Below are 14,722 nucleotides of genomic sequence, written 5' to 3' on the forward strand. Positions count from 1 at the left end.
GTGTTCTCAGGCTCGCTACTCGAGTCCCTGGTACCTGGAGCTCGCGGCTCCTCTCGTCTCCGCGTCGACTTCGCGCTCTCCCGGGACGACCTCTTCCAGTGGGAGCAGCGGACACGGGGACTCGCGGGCCAGTCGAGAGGGGGGCTCGGGGGGCAGTGGAGAGGGGGGCTCGGGGGGCAGTCGAGAGGTGGGCTCGCGGGCTCGGACGGGGGCCCCGTGGGGGAGCGAGGGGGCCCCGCGGGGGAGCGAGGGGGCCCCGCGGGGTCCCTCCTGCAGGAATCGCTTGCCGTGGTGCGGGCGCTGGAGGAGGAGAAGGAGCGCTGGGAGCAGGAGCTGAGGGCGACACGGAACCGCTTCCTTCTGCACATGCGGAGAATCGGCTTCCGGCGTGAGCGGCCCTGCACCCTCCTCCTGCACTCCCCTCCTACACACTCCTCTTGCACCCTTCTCCTGCACCCTCCTCCTCCACACTCCCCTCCTACACACTCCTCCTGCACCCTCCTCCTACACTTTCCTCCTGCACCCTCCTCCTGCACCCTACTCCTACACTCTCCTCCTGCACCCTCCTCCTGCACCCTACTCCTGCACCCTCCTCCTACACATTCTCTGCACACTCCTCCTGCACTCTCTCCTATGCCGTTATGCTGTACTGATAAACAAGTTACTATCTTCGTGGGCTTTACCTGGTCAGATAAAGCAGTGTTAGTTGTGTAATAAAGCTCGTTGAGACAACTTCTGGAATCCATCTGTTATTCAACTTATGTTACAGTTACTTCACGCTGCTGATAGGCAGCGTGAGAGGGACAGATAGAGAGAGACGCACTGCCATGTGGCAACTCGGAGCCCCGCTCCCGCGTGGCCCCCTTCCTCCGTTCGTTCCCGTTCTGACCACGTGTCGTTCGTCTCCACCCCTATTTAATACCCGGGTCACGTGGTACGTTTCCGCCAATCCTCGTTAGCCTGCATGGAATCTTCCAGGCTCCCTCGTCAGCTCCCGGGACCACGCCCCTGACTCATCTCCCCATTTGCTGTGGCCAAAGCCAGCAGAACCAATCCTTATAGCTGTCACCTTTCCATCACGTCAGGGCCATGCCCCCAGGCTTCCCCCCATTGGCTGTAAACCAGGATTGACAGAGCCAATCACCATGACGAGTTGTGATACGTCAGTGAGCCGGAAATATCCTCATATTACATCACCCCCCCCCCCCCCCCCCCCGGTGTAAAAAGTCAGCCGTCTCGGCTGGGAAAAGGGTGACAAGCCGAATCCAATTGAGATAAATATTAGGGCATCTGAGACGCATTAACAAGGTAAGGGGGGGAGTAGGCGTCTACGCGCCGAGGAATTCAAAACATTAAACAACAGACATACATTAGGGCGCCCCTGTAGCGCAGTAACAAAAGGATAACAGACCGCAAGGCCATCAGTACTAACGAAACGGAAGAGATTTCGACCGCATACCCTCTTCATTTTTCACGCATGGTCGTCTCGCCGCCCGATCTGCAGGAGGTGGTTGCCGTGGAGAAGAAGAAGAAGAATGTTCGGTTTCGGTCGTATCTGGGATAGGTCCCGTTGGAGGAGGGACGTCCGGGGTCTCGTCCCTCAAAACCTGTTCATCTGCGGGGGGTACAACACAGCCCCGCTGGGGATCAATGGGCGAGGCAAGTGGCACATTCGGCACGCCAGACCCCGGCAGGTCAACAAGTGGAGATGAGGGGCCAGCACGCGGGTCAACGTAGGGTTTGAGTCGTGACGAATGGACATACCAACGACGTTGGCCGTAATGGATGCGAACACTCTGGGGGTTCCGAATGTGCACCAGCCTCACAGGCCCCCGCCAAGGCCTGTGCAGTTTAGGGGACGTTCCCACTGGCACCTGAGGGCAATGGAGCCATGCCAGATCGCCCACCGACCAGGGCATGTCAGTTCGCGATCGACGCGCATACCTCTCGTTCCTTGCCTGCGTACGGGCCGTCGCACATCTGGCGGCCTCTCGTGCCTCTGTAACCCGTTTAAAAGAGTCCCGTACGTGATCAGGCAAGGAAGGGGACGGTTGTTTACCCGCCGTACCCAGTTGCCTCATCAATCGGGGGTACATTCTCACGGCCATACATCAGGAAAAATGGCGAATATCCTGTGGACGCGTGCGGAACCATGCGGTATGCCGCCAGGACGCCCGGTATGTGCAAGTCCCAATCGGTTTGTTTTTTACTTACCGTGTGACAAAGCATGGCCGAAAGGGTGCGGTTAAACCGTTCCACCATTTCATCCGTTTGCGGATGGTAAAGGGAAGTGCGGATTTTTTTTGTGCCCAGCGCAGTGCATACATCCTTGAGCAATTTGGAGGAGAAGTTACATCCCTGATCCATGAGCAGCCCTTCGGGTGCTCCTTTATCCATGATGTAACCATTCAAGAAAGCCTCGGTGATGGACGCGGTCCGTTTGGTCAGGCAGAGGCCAGGGCATAGGCCATCGAGAAAAATATTCGACCCCAACCAAAAGGTATTTGTTTCCCCTAGCCGATGGAGGAAACGGGCCCAGGATGTCCAGAGCAACTAGTTCATTGATACGGGATACCTCAATCGAACGTAGTGGCGGAACATAATGTTGCCGAGGTGGTTTCCTCTTCGCACAATTATGGCATGACCGGACAAAGTCAGTGACATCTGCCATCATGCCGGGCCAAAAGAAATCCTGCTGCATCGCGGCCAACGTTTTCTGCATGCCGAGGTGCATCAATTTGTCAGCATGCAGAGCGCGGAGCAGGTCATAGCGAAGGGATGTCGGCCCGACCAGGCATGAACGGTCAGACAATCCATCAGTACACATCAATAGTCCCACCTGGCCCCGGAACATCTGCCATTTCCATCCCGCCAAATGAGCTCTCGGTTTCCCGATCAGTTTCCGCAGCGGAGCCAGAGAGGCATCGGCCTCCTGCTCACGTAGCCACACCGAGTGCGGCAAACGCAGTGTATCGTCGGCGCCAACGGGTACATCCTGGCCTTCATCGTTCGAAATCGCCCCCATGACCGGACAGGGCGAGGTAGGCAGCGCTGCACAGTGGTGCGTACCCGTCAGACAGGCGCAGGGAGGAGTGGGTGGCAACCTGGAGAGAGCGTTCGCGTTGGCATGGCGAGTACCCTTGCGGTACGTGATATCAAAGGAAAATTCCTATAACGATTCCAACCACCGAGCCAATTGCCCTGATGGTTGGTCCAATTTCAACGAATATTGCAAGGCCGCATGGTCAGTGCGCACGAGGAATTTCCTTCCATACAGGTACGGCCGGTACTGGCGAACAAAATATATGATTGCTTACAGTTCCCGTCGCGTCACACAATATCACGTTTTTGCAGGAGACAGAACCCTGCTGCCGTATGCCACCACTCGCTCGACTCCATCTTTCCGTTGCGACAAAACGGCTCCTATGCCGATATCGCTAGCATCCGTGTCAAGGATGAACGGCTGGGAAAAGTCTGGGTAGTCGAGCGTAGGTGCCGTGGCGAGGTGATCCCGAAGAGATTGAAAAGAGCGCTCCTCTTCCGGGCCCCATTTAAATCTCAGATTTTTCCCCGTCAGAACATGCAGTGGCTTAGCCAGTGTCGCGAAGTTCTTAACAAAACGGCGATAGTAGGATGCAAACCGAATAAACCGCCGTACGTCGCCCATTGAAGTGGGCGTGGGCCACTCTCGGACACACTCCGTTTTTTGAGGGTCCGTGGACACACCGTCCGAACTGACGATGTGACCCAAGTATCAGACAAACCGTTGCAAAAGGTGGCATTTCTTTGGTTTAAATTTTAGGTCAGCCGAGCGCATCCTTTGAAAGACAGTCTCCAGGCATTGGAGGTGTTCCTCGAACGTGCGGCTGAATACGATGATGTCCAAATATATGAGGCATGTTTCCCACTGCAGCCCCGCCAGCACCAGTTCCATCAGGCGTTGGAATGTCGCCGGTGCCGCATTCAAGCCCATAGGTAAACGGTTAAACTCAAAGAGGCCTTGTGGCGTGCGGAACGCCGTTTTTGGTTTTGACGCGTCATCGAGGGGAAGCTGCCAAAACCCAGACGACAGGTGAAGGATGGAGAAAAAATTTGCCACTGACAAAGCGTCCAATGAGTCGTCCATCCGTGGCAAGGGGTATGCGTCTGCCACGGATATCTTATTCAATCGGCGGAAATCTACACAAAACCTCGTCCCACCATCTTTTTCCTTAACCAGTACCACCGGCATGCCCCAAGGACTGCTGGACGGCGAAATAATATCAGCCGCCAACATATCGTCCACCGCGCCGCGCATGTGTTCCCTTTCAGCAGGGCTCATGCGATGCGGGTGCATACAAATCGGTCCCGCCGCACCGGTGTCAATATGGTGCGACAAGAGTGAGGTATGGCCGAGATCCAAATCGTTTTTACTGAAAACGTCAGAGTACTCTAACAACAATGAATGCAAAGCGCTCCTTTGCGTGGTCGGCAAAGACTATTTTCCCCGCACAAATCCGCGATCTATCGATCCTGTGAACGATCGTATCGAGGTCCATCAGCGGCTATTTTAGTGGGTGGTTTACCCTCAAAGCTGGTGAAATCGATAGTGGCGTGAGCCAATACCGATCCAGCCGGAACGACGACCCGGTTCGGGTCCCCATTCAACACTTGTATGAACGGGGCCTGACCCGGCCGAACGATAGTTTGAGCCGCTACCAGGGAAAAAGATTTAGCCACCGAATTCGACGGGGATAACAGCACACCCGTCGCACCATCCGCAGCATTCAAAGGCTTTCGGTAATGCAGCGGAAAAAGCATTTGCGAGCCCGACGGCACCTCTACCGTGGCAGCAACAATCGCTAAAACTGCGTTACCCGGGGGCGAACGGCCCAGCAGGGAAGGCAGGAACGACATCCTACGGCTCCCTGGCATTTCTAAGCAACCTTGGTGGACAAGTATCTTAACTGGCCTGCGGCGCAATAAATCGGTGCCTAATAGGCATGGAACGGCCAGTGAGCGAGAAATCAACACTGGTCCCTCCGCTGTAATATTCCCGATAGCAATGCGCACATCAACTTGCCCGAAAATACCCATGCTACCCCCATTAGCAGCAACACACGCATCATTAACCGGTCGGATCCGTGACGTGGGAATAGACAGGAGATGAAAAATGACATCGAAAATTATGGTGGCAGACGTGCCTGTGTCCACCAAAATATGGACATCGATCCCATCGATGGTACCTCGTACCGTCGATGAGCCCGACGCGGCAGCTACCACCCTACGGGCCAATTTTTTCTATTGTGTCATAGAGTGTGGCATCGACACAGGTGTACAACAATTTCCGCCCGGAGCGCAAACATGTGTGCGAGTGGATGGGTGATGTGACAAGACTTGCCGGGTATCCGATTTGTGCCGACTCGCCCGAGGGTGTCGTGGATTCGCGTCCGGTGGAGGAGATGGAAGCCGACCCGACGGGAGCTGAGAAGGCAGAGGTCGGCAGCGGCAATCCCGGGCGAAATGGCCCCGTCGGCCACACTTGAAGCGCGTGGCCGTCGTCGCCCGGCGGTCGCTCGTTCCGGGCCCTGCACGTGGTCGACTCGTATCATCACGCTGGTCGCGCAGCCAGCATCTCGGGACCCAGCGAGGAACAGCAGCCATCACCTCGTCGTCGCCGGAGTCATCGGAGCAGTGGATGACCCGCCGTGGAGATCACCCCAACGGTGGACCGTCTATTTGGAGATTTCCCGTCCATGCCGCCATCTGATCCCAGCGCTTCAGATTGAACTTAGCGTCCAAGCAGCGCGCCGCCCATCGCGACGTGAGCGGTCGTGGCCGCATACCGGCAACGAGATGTTCAGTTCCTGGGCCAGCTCCATCACTCGGGAACGGATGAGAGGATCCAGGAGATCAGCCGACGAGTCGGGGTAGGCGGCCATGGCCAAAGCTAACAGCGCCCCCCGGTAGGCCAAGGGCGATTCCTCTGATCCTTGACGACGTGACATACATTTTCTGGTAGCCGCCGTCGGCGGGTCGTAAAACTCCGCCATTTCTGTGAAAGCATCACGAAGCGTCTTCTTCTTGGTCACCTGGGATGGATCGGAAGACCGCCAAGGAGACATCATCCAGCAGCGTGGGCAGCGCCTCCAGTGCCTCCACCTCCGTCCATCGAACGGATCTAAAGGCCGACTCGAAGCGCCACGTGAAGGCACTCCAATCGCCCCCGGCGATAAATTCCTTGATTTGAGGAAGGCGATGTCCGCGGTGAATGTCCGACGCCTCGAGCGTCTCCATTCCCGCTTCCCGCGTTCTTCGCGGCTCCGTCAAAATGGCGGCCGCGTGGCGACAGCCCTGCCAAAGATGGCGTCCGGCGGCCGCCTTGCAGCAGCCCCTCCCAAGATGGCGTCCGGCGGCTCCATCGCAGCCGCCCCGCCCAAGATGGAGGCCTTTCCCCGCGCGGCAGGAGCAATGGCGGACGTCGATTCCCACTGAAAATCCTGGTCATCGGCACTCGGCTGAAACCCACGCGGCCGACCAAGGGCCACTGAGGATGCGACCACCGTCACCAGATTCAGCAAAATGGCGCGGAGCGACTCGATCTGCTCCGCCAGTAGCCGCCATCCCTCGTCCGCAGTCGAGGCCGTCGCTTCTCCAGCCTGTCAGCGATGAGCGGCGTCGAGGAGAGCAGCAGCCGGAGGCAGAGCACCTGCAGCTCCCAGCAGTTCGTCCTCGTTTGCCTCAACTTCTTCCTCCGACGGAGGGTCCAGTGGGTTCTTCTTCCTGAGGTGCTTGGACATCTTGAAGGATCGTCCAAATGGTCTCAGAAGATACTTCTGACACCAATGTAATAAAGCTCGTTGAGACGACTTCTGGAATCCGTCTTTTATTCAACTTATGTTACAGTTACTTCACGCTGCTGATAGGCAGCGTGAGAGGGACAGATAGAGAGAGAGAGACGCACTGCCACGTGGCAACTTGGAGCCCCGCTTCTGCATGGCCCCCCTCCTCCGTTCGTTCCCGTTCTGACCACGTGTCGTTCGTCTCCACCCCTATTTAATACCCGGGTCACGTGGTACGTTTCCGCCAATCCTCGTTAGCCTGCATGGATCTTCCAGGCTCCCCTCGTCAGCTCCCGGGACCACGCCCCTGACTCATCTCCATATTGGCTGAGGCCAAAGCCAGCAGAACCAATCCTTATAGCTGTCACCTTTCTATTACCTCAGGGCCATGCCCCCAGGCTTCCCCCCATTGGCTGTAAACCAGGACCGGCAGAGCCAATCACCATGACGAGTTGTGATACGTCAGTGAGCCGGATATATCCTCATATTACAGTTGTATTTGTGCGTCTGTTGTAAGTAATCTATGTACCTTCCCTATACTCTGCACTCCTATCGTCCTGTCGTGTTTTTGTATTGTTTGTCGGTGTCACGTTCTGAGCCCGTGCCCCCCACTGGACATCTGTAATCCACTCTGCTGCCCCCCCCCCCCGCTTCTCCCCCACTCTCAGTGCTGCACGTGCAGGAGGAGCTGCGCCGGGCACTGGAGCAGGGTCACGTGATCCCACAACGGCGACACCTCGAGCTGTGGCACCGTCACGTGCAGGTGAGAGGCAGGTGCATGTGGAAGTCACGTGATGCTCACTTGGTGGTGATGATGTCGATGGTCATGAGGATGTTGGTGGTGGTGGGCATGGTGGTGGTGGTGATGATGATGTTAATGTTTATGATGATGACGATGATTTTGATGATGGTCCTGATATTCTTTGGGTCTTTCCGTAAAGTCACGTAGATAGGTTCAAAGAAAATATAAAAAAACTACGACGTTTCGATCACAACACAAGCGGTTGTCATCAGGAAAAGGGGGTTAACTTCTAAAGGCAAACAGTTTTAAAGGTTTTAAATGAGCGTGGTCCAAAAGTCAGCAGCCAATGTTAATGTGAGTGGTGGGCAGCGACCGTGGCGGTGGTGGGTACCAACTGAGCAATCATTGGAAGGACGTTATTAACCAGTTGAAGTCATAACTGGCTGTGATGTTCCCATCCTACCACCTTCCGATGTTAGTTGTAATTTTCGGCTCTCTGATTTTACATTAACAGGTTAAATGTCTCACACCAACACAGCCACCTCGCGCGCCCAGCTCGAGGTTGCTGCTCTGCGATCTGCCATGAACATGCTAATCTCTCACATTAACATGCCAATCTCTCACATTAACATGCTAATCTCTCCCATGAACATGCCAATCTCTCACATTAACATGCTAATCTCTCCCATGAACATGCTACTCTCTCACATTAACATGCCAATCTCTCACATTAACACGCTACTCTCTCACATTAACATGCCAATCTCTCCCATGAACATGCTACTCTCTCACATGAACATGCTAGTCTCTCACATTAACACGCTAATCTCTCACATTAACATGCCAATCTCTCACATTAACATGCTAATCTATCACATTAACATGCCAATCTCTCACATTAACACGCTACTCTTTCACATTAACATGCTAATCTCTCACATTAACATGCCAATCTCTCACATTTACACACTCATCTCTCCCATGAACATGCTCATTTCTCACATTAACACGCTCCTCTCTCACATTAACACGCTCATCTCTCACATTAACACGCTCATCTCTCACATTAACATGCTAATCTCTCACATTAACATGCTCATCTCTCACATTAACATGCCAATCTCTCACATTAACATGCTCATCTCTCCCATGAACATGCTCATCTCTCACATCAACACGATCATCTCTCACATTAACATGCTCATCTCTCCCATGAACACGCTCATCTCTCACATTAACATGCTCATTTCTCACATTAACATGCCAAACTCTCACATTAGCACACTCATCTCTCACATTAACATGCCAATCTCTCACATTAACACGCTCATCTCTCACATTAACATGCTACTCTCTCACATTAACATGCTCATCTCTCACATTAACATGCTACTCTCTCACATTAACATGCTCATCTCTCACATTAACATGCTACTCTCTCACATGAACATAGCCACCTCAGCGTGCTCGCCGTGGAGGCTGCTGTACGATCTTGCATTAACATGATAATTTTTACCTGGCAGCCTTTTGATTGGTGGAAAACCCACCACGGTCGCTGCCCACCACTTACATTAACATTGGCTGCTGACATTTGGGCGACGCCCATTTCTAACCTTGAAAACAGTTTGCCTTTTGAAGCCAACCCCCTTTTCCTGATGACGACCGCTTGTGTTGCGATCGAAACGTCGTAGTTTTTTGTTATTTTCTTTGAACCCATCTACGTGACTTTCCCGAAAGACCCAAAGAATATGAATTCCTGCAGTCACGAATGTTTTAAGTAAAGATGGTTCTGATGTTGATGGTGGTAATGTGATGATGATGCTGATGTTGATGGTGGTTCTGATGTTGATGTTAGTGGTCATTGATGGTGTTTGTGATGTTGATGATGCTGGTGATGTTGATAATGATGGTATTGATGTTGGTGGTAGTGTTGATAATGATTTGTATGATCTTATTGGTGATGTTCATGGTGATGCTGTATGATGTTAGTGGTAATGTTCATTGTGATGATGATGATATTGGTAGTGATGTTGGTGGTGATGTTGATGGCGATGTTGATGGTGATGTTGGTGATGTTGATGGTGATTTGATTGTGATGTTGATGGTCATGTTAGTGGTGATGTTGACAGTGATGTTGATGTTGTTGGTGATGTTGATGGCGATATTGATGGTGACGTTGATGGTGATGTTGATAGTGATGTTTGTGGTGGTGATGTTGGTGGTGATGTTGATGTTGGTGGTGATGTTGATGGTGATGTTGATGGTGATGGTGATATTGATGTTGATAGTGATGTTTGTGGTGGTGATATTGATGTTGGTGGTGATGTTGATAGTGATATTGATGTTGATGGTGATGTTGGTGGTGATGGTGATGTTGATGTTGATGGAGATGTTGATGTTGGTGGTGATGTTGATGGTGATGTTGATGGTGATGTTGATGTTGGTGGTGATGTTGGTGGTGATGTTGATGTTGATGTTGGTGGTGATGTTGGTGGTGATGTTGATGGTGATGTTGATGGTGATGTTGGTGGTGATGTTGGTGGTGATGTTGATGGTGATATTGATGTTGATGTTGGTGGTGATGTTGATGGTGATGTTGATGTTGGTGGTGATGTTGGTGGTGATGTTGATGGTGATGTTGATGTTGGTGGTGATGTTGGTGGTGATGTTGATGGTGATGTTGATGGTGATGTTGATGTTGGTGGTGATGGTGATGTTGGTGATGGTGATGTTGATGTTGGTGGTGATATTGATGTTGATGTTGGTGGTGATGTTGATGGTGATGTTGATGTTGGTGGTGATGTTGGTGGTGATGTTGATGGTGATATTGATGGTGATGTTGATGTTGGTGGTGATGGTGATGTTGGTGGTGATGTTGATGGTGATGTTGATGGTGATGTTGATGGTCATGTTGATGTTGGTGGTGATGTTGATGTTGGTGGTTATGTTGGTGGTGATGTTGATGGTGATGTTGGTGGTGATGGTGATGTTGATGTTGGTGGTGATGTTGATGGTGATGTTGATGGTGATGTTGATGCCCTCTGCAGGATATCACGGCCGCACACCTGGAGGAGATGGCCGAGCTCGACCAAGACGCGGAGGAGAGGGGGGTGGGGGGTCAGAGGGGTGAGGGGTCAGAGGGGTGAGGGGTCAGAGGGGTGAGGAGACAGAGGGGTGAGGGGTCAGAGGGGTGAGGGGTTAGAGGGGTGGGGGAACAGAGGGGTGAGTGGTGAGGCTAATGGGATTCTCTGCCCAGTGTAAACACTCCCCAGATGAATAAAGCACTCGGCGCTCTCCCGTGACTCCCTCCGTGACTCTTCCTCCGTGACTCTTCCGCTGTGACGGCACTCGGATGTCACCACGTGCTCACGGCTCGCAGTGGAGGCACGCGTCTGCCTCCGCGTGTGAGAGGTTTCCACTGCTGGGCACGGTGCTAATGACCTGCTTCGGTTTGACAGCAGAGGTCTCACTCCGAGTAAGTCAGGCGGCATTGTCGTTTCATCAGCTGCGTAACGCTACGTGGAGGCTACCTGCTCCGTTGTTCCACACAAAGCTTTGGATATTCTCGGCGACGGTCATGTCCTCCCTTCTCTACGCCCGCGAAACGTGGACCCATCTAATAGAACATCTGCGCCAGTTAGAAACATTCAGCTTGGCCTGCCTACGGTCCATCCTGGGTTTAACCACCAGGCAGGATTGTGTGAGAAGCTCACAAATCCTCGAAAGATCTGGACACATTCCCATCAGTGGGCGCCTCCTACAGGCAAGGCTACGTTGGCTGGGTCATGTAGCCCGCATGCCCCGCCACCGCATGCCTTAACAGCTTTTGTCGGATCGAGGGGGATAAACGGGTGCGGCACGGGCTAGAGAAGAGATGGAGTGATGTGGTATGAGAGGACGTGGAGCTGAGTGGACTTGCCGATGACTGGTACCAGCGGTGTCAAGATCGGCCTCTGTGGAGGAGGCTCGTGAAGGACGCTGCTACTGGGCAGTTGGAGGCAGTCGCCCTCCAACAACAACGGAGGGCGGAGGAGTGACGCTCACAACAACGAGCGGAGCGCCGGTCGGATAAAACACAGAAAATTGGCACAGTAGGGGGCACATGTGGGGCATCCCATGGCACCTGGGTCTGTCCCGTGACCTCCTGCCAGCGTGCGTTCGAGTGCACATAGCCTGGCACAAGCGCCGTGGTGACGTCACCGTTATTTAGTGGCGAGTGGAGGTTGTTGTTGTGTGTAGGACACGTTTGTCTACGTGTCTCCCTGTGTCTCCACGTGTCTCCAAGTATCTCAACGTGTGTATGTGTGTGTGAGACGTGTGTGTGTGTCTGTGTGTGTGTGAGACGTGTGTGTGTGAAACTCGTGTTTCCGTGTGTGTGTGTGTGTCTGTGTGTGTGACGTCTGTGTGTGTGACGTGTGTGTGTGTGTGAAACTCATGTTTCCGTGTGTCTGTGTGTGTGTAACGTGTGTGTGTGTATGAAACTCGTGTTTCCGTGTGTATGTGTGTGTGAGACGCGTGTGTATGTGTGTGTGAGACGCGTGTGTGTGTGTGTATAGGACGTGTGTGTCTGTGTGTGTGTGAAACTCGTGTTTCCGTGTGTATGTGTGTGTGAGACGCGTGTGTGTGTGTGTGTACAGGACGTGTGTGTGTGTCTGTGTGTGTGAGACGTGTGTGTGTGAAACTCGTGTTTCCGTGTGTATGAGACGCGTGTGTGTGTGACGTGTGTGTGTGTATGTGTCTCTGTGTGTGTGCAACGTGTGTGTGTGTAACGTGTGTGTGTGTGTAACGTGTGTGTGTGTGTGTGAAACTCGTGTTTCCGTGTGTATGAGACGCGTGTCTCCGTGTTGTCCCTGTGCTGGAACGTGCCTGGAGGGGAGTGAAAATTCACTCAAACCGGTTCAGCGAGTGCTCCGCTGATAAACCGAGGCGCATTGCCATAACACACACAAAACAAAGCACAGATAAAGATCCCCCGTGTAGCCTGCTGCATCACCACACTATTTATCCTGTAGGAGAAATCCGATGATCTACAAAGCTCTGTTTTTTTCCACAGATGTCCAGTAGGGGGTGGTTTAAAAAGTAGCAACAACAAACAATACCAACAACAAACAATACCAACAACAAACAATACCAACAACAAACAATACCAACAACACACGATACCAACAATAAACAATACCAACAACAAACAATACCAACAACAAACAATACCAACAACACACGATACCAACAACAAACAATACCAACAACAAACAATACCAACAACAAACAATACTAACAACACACGATACCAACAACAAGCAATACCAACAACAAACAATACTAACAACACATGATACCAACAACACACGATACCAACAACACACGATACCAACAACACACAATACTAACAACAAACGATACCAACAGCACGAAAAGGAGTGCAAAGTACGTCAAAGGTGAACATCACTGTTGGGGAAAGTGCTGTTAGCGAGTAGCACCTATGAAGGCCAACAACACGATGGGCCACCTTTGTCTTCACCCAAAGTACTAATTTAAGGCCGAGTCGACCTAGAGGAGGCCCAGGACCTTGTCAGATACTTGTCACTGTTTTTGGGTGACGAGCGGCGCAGTGCGCTAACCGCTGCGCCACCGCTCTGCACACACGCACATACACACATGCAACACGTAAACACACCCACACACATTCCATCTCGCACACACACACACACGTGCTGCCATTCAGCTTACACAGGCACGCACACTCCGACTGTACACCCCGTTAAACACTTAACACACAACAGCCCCCATTCGCCACGAAGCAGCGGTGACGTTCGACACATCACTTGTGCCAGGCTAGGTGCACTTTGATGCCACGTGAAATGTGGATGGCTCGCTGGCAGCATTTCACGGGACAGACCCAGCAGGTACCATGGGTCGACTGACTGAGATGACTGGCAGATGCACCACCTGTGCTCCCTACTGTGCCAACTTTCTGTGTTTTAGCCACCCGGCGCCTCGCTCGTTGTTGTGAGCGTCGCTCCTCCGCCCTCCGTTGTTGCTGGAGGGCGACTGCCTCCAACTGCCCAGTAGCGTCCTTCACGAGCCTCCTCCTCCACAGAGGCCGATCTTGACACCGCTGGTACCGGTCATCGGCAAGTCCACTCAGCTCCCCGTCCTCCTGTACCGCATCACTCCATCTCTTCTCTAGCCCGTACCACGCCTGTTTAGCCCCCTCGATCCGGCCGAACAAAAGCTGTCTGTTATACTATATAACAGACTAATACTATATAACAGACTAATAATATATAACAGACTAATAATATATAACAGACTAATACTATATAACAGACTAATACTATATAACAGACTAATAATATATAACAGACTAATAATATATACACGTAGGCTTTCGCGACCAATGTTATTCATAATCAACGATTTTTGGGTTTAGATCGCGTTTATTTATAAATGTGTCGTAACCCTCCACCACCCGACACGGCCAATCAGTAAAAAATGTGTCACGTTGACAAAGACAAATAGTTCACTGCTTTAGCCCACCGGTGTGTTGAAGCAACAACATTCACAATTTGAGTACGACGTTTCGCTGGTAATTACAACCAGCATCATCGGGCAATTCGCCAGAATGGTGAGGCTCTCCTGTGTCTCCCGTTCTTATATAGAGCAGCAGCAGGATGACGTCATCATTAACTCATTAACTCATCAGGTGCAAAGATTCAAGGGGGGAGTGATTGTAATTATATACTAGATTAGTAATCAGGCTATTGTTACGATGCGAGTTGTAGATTAGTAATCACAATAAAACACATTCCAAATGATTACTAATCTACAACTCGCATCGTAACAATAGCCTGATTACTAATCTAGTATATAATTACAATCACTCCCCCCTTGAATCTTTGCACCTGATGAGTTAATGAGTTAATGATGACGTCATCCTGCTGCTGCTCTATATAAGAACGGGAGACACAGGAGAGCCTCACCATTCTGGCGAATTGCCCGATGATGCTGGTTGTAATTACCAGCGAAACGGCGTACTCAAATTGTGAATGTTGTTGCTTCAACACACCGGTGGGCTAAAGCAGTGAACTATTTGTCTTTGTCAACGTGACACATTTTTTACTGATTGGCCGTGTCGGGTGGTGGAGGGTTACGACAC

General features: G+C 52.1%; 1 long non-coding RNA gene across 1 annotated transcript; it reads left to right on the plus strand.

The window, feature by feature from the left end:
• Positions 1-209: 209 nt before the first annotated feature.
• On the plus strand, positions 210-10,674 carry LOC133357170 (uncharacterized). Its single transcript, XR_009756933.1, has 3 exons — positions 210-388; positions 7,490-7,584; positions 10,611-10,674. It is a non-coding gene; the product is annotated as an uncharacterized LOC133357170 (long non-coding RNA).
• The last annotated feature ends 4,048 nt before the right edge of the window (positions 10,675-14,722 follow it).

Source organism: Lethenteron reissneri, chromosome 57 (assembly GCF_015708825.2).
Source record: "Lethenteron reissneri isolate LAM-NWPU_2019-01 chromosome 57, ASM1570882v1, whole genome shotgun sequence".
NCBI classification, from domain to species: Eukaryota; Metazoa; Chordata; class Hyperoartia; order Petromyzontiformes; family Petromyzontidae; genus Lethenteron; species Lethenteron reissneri.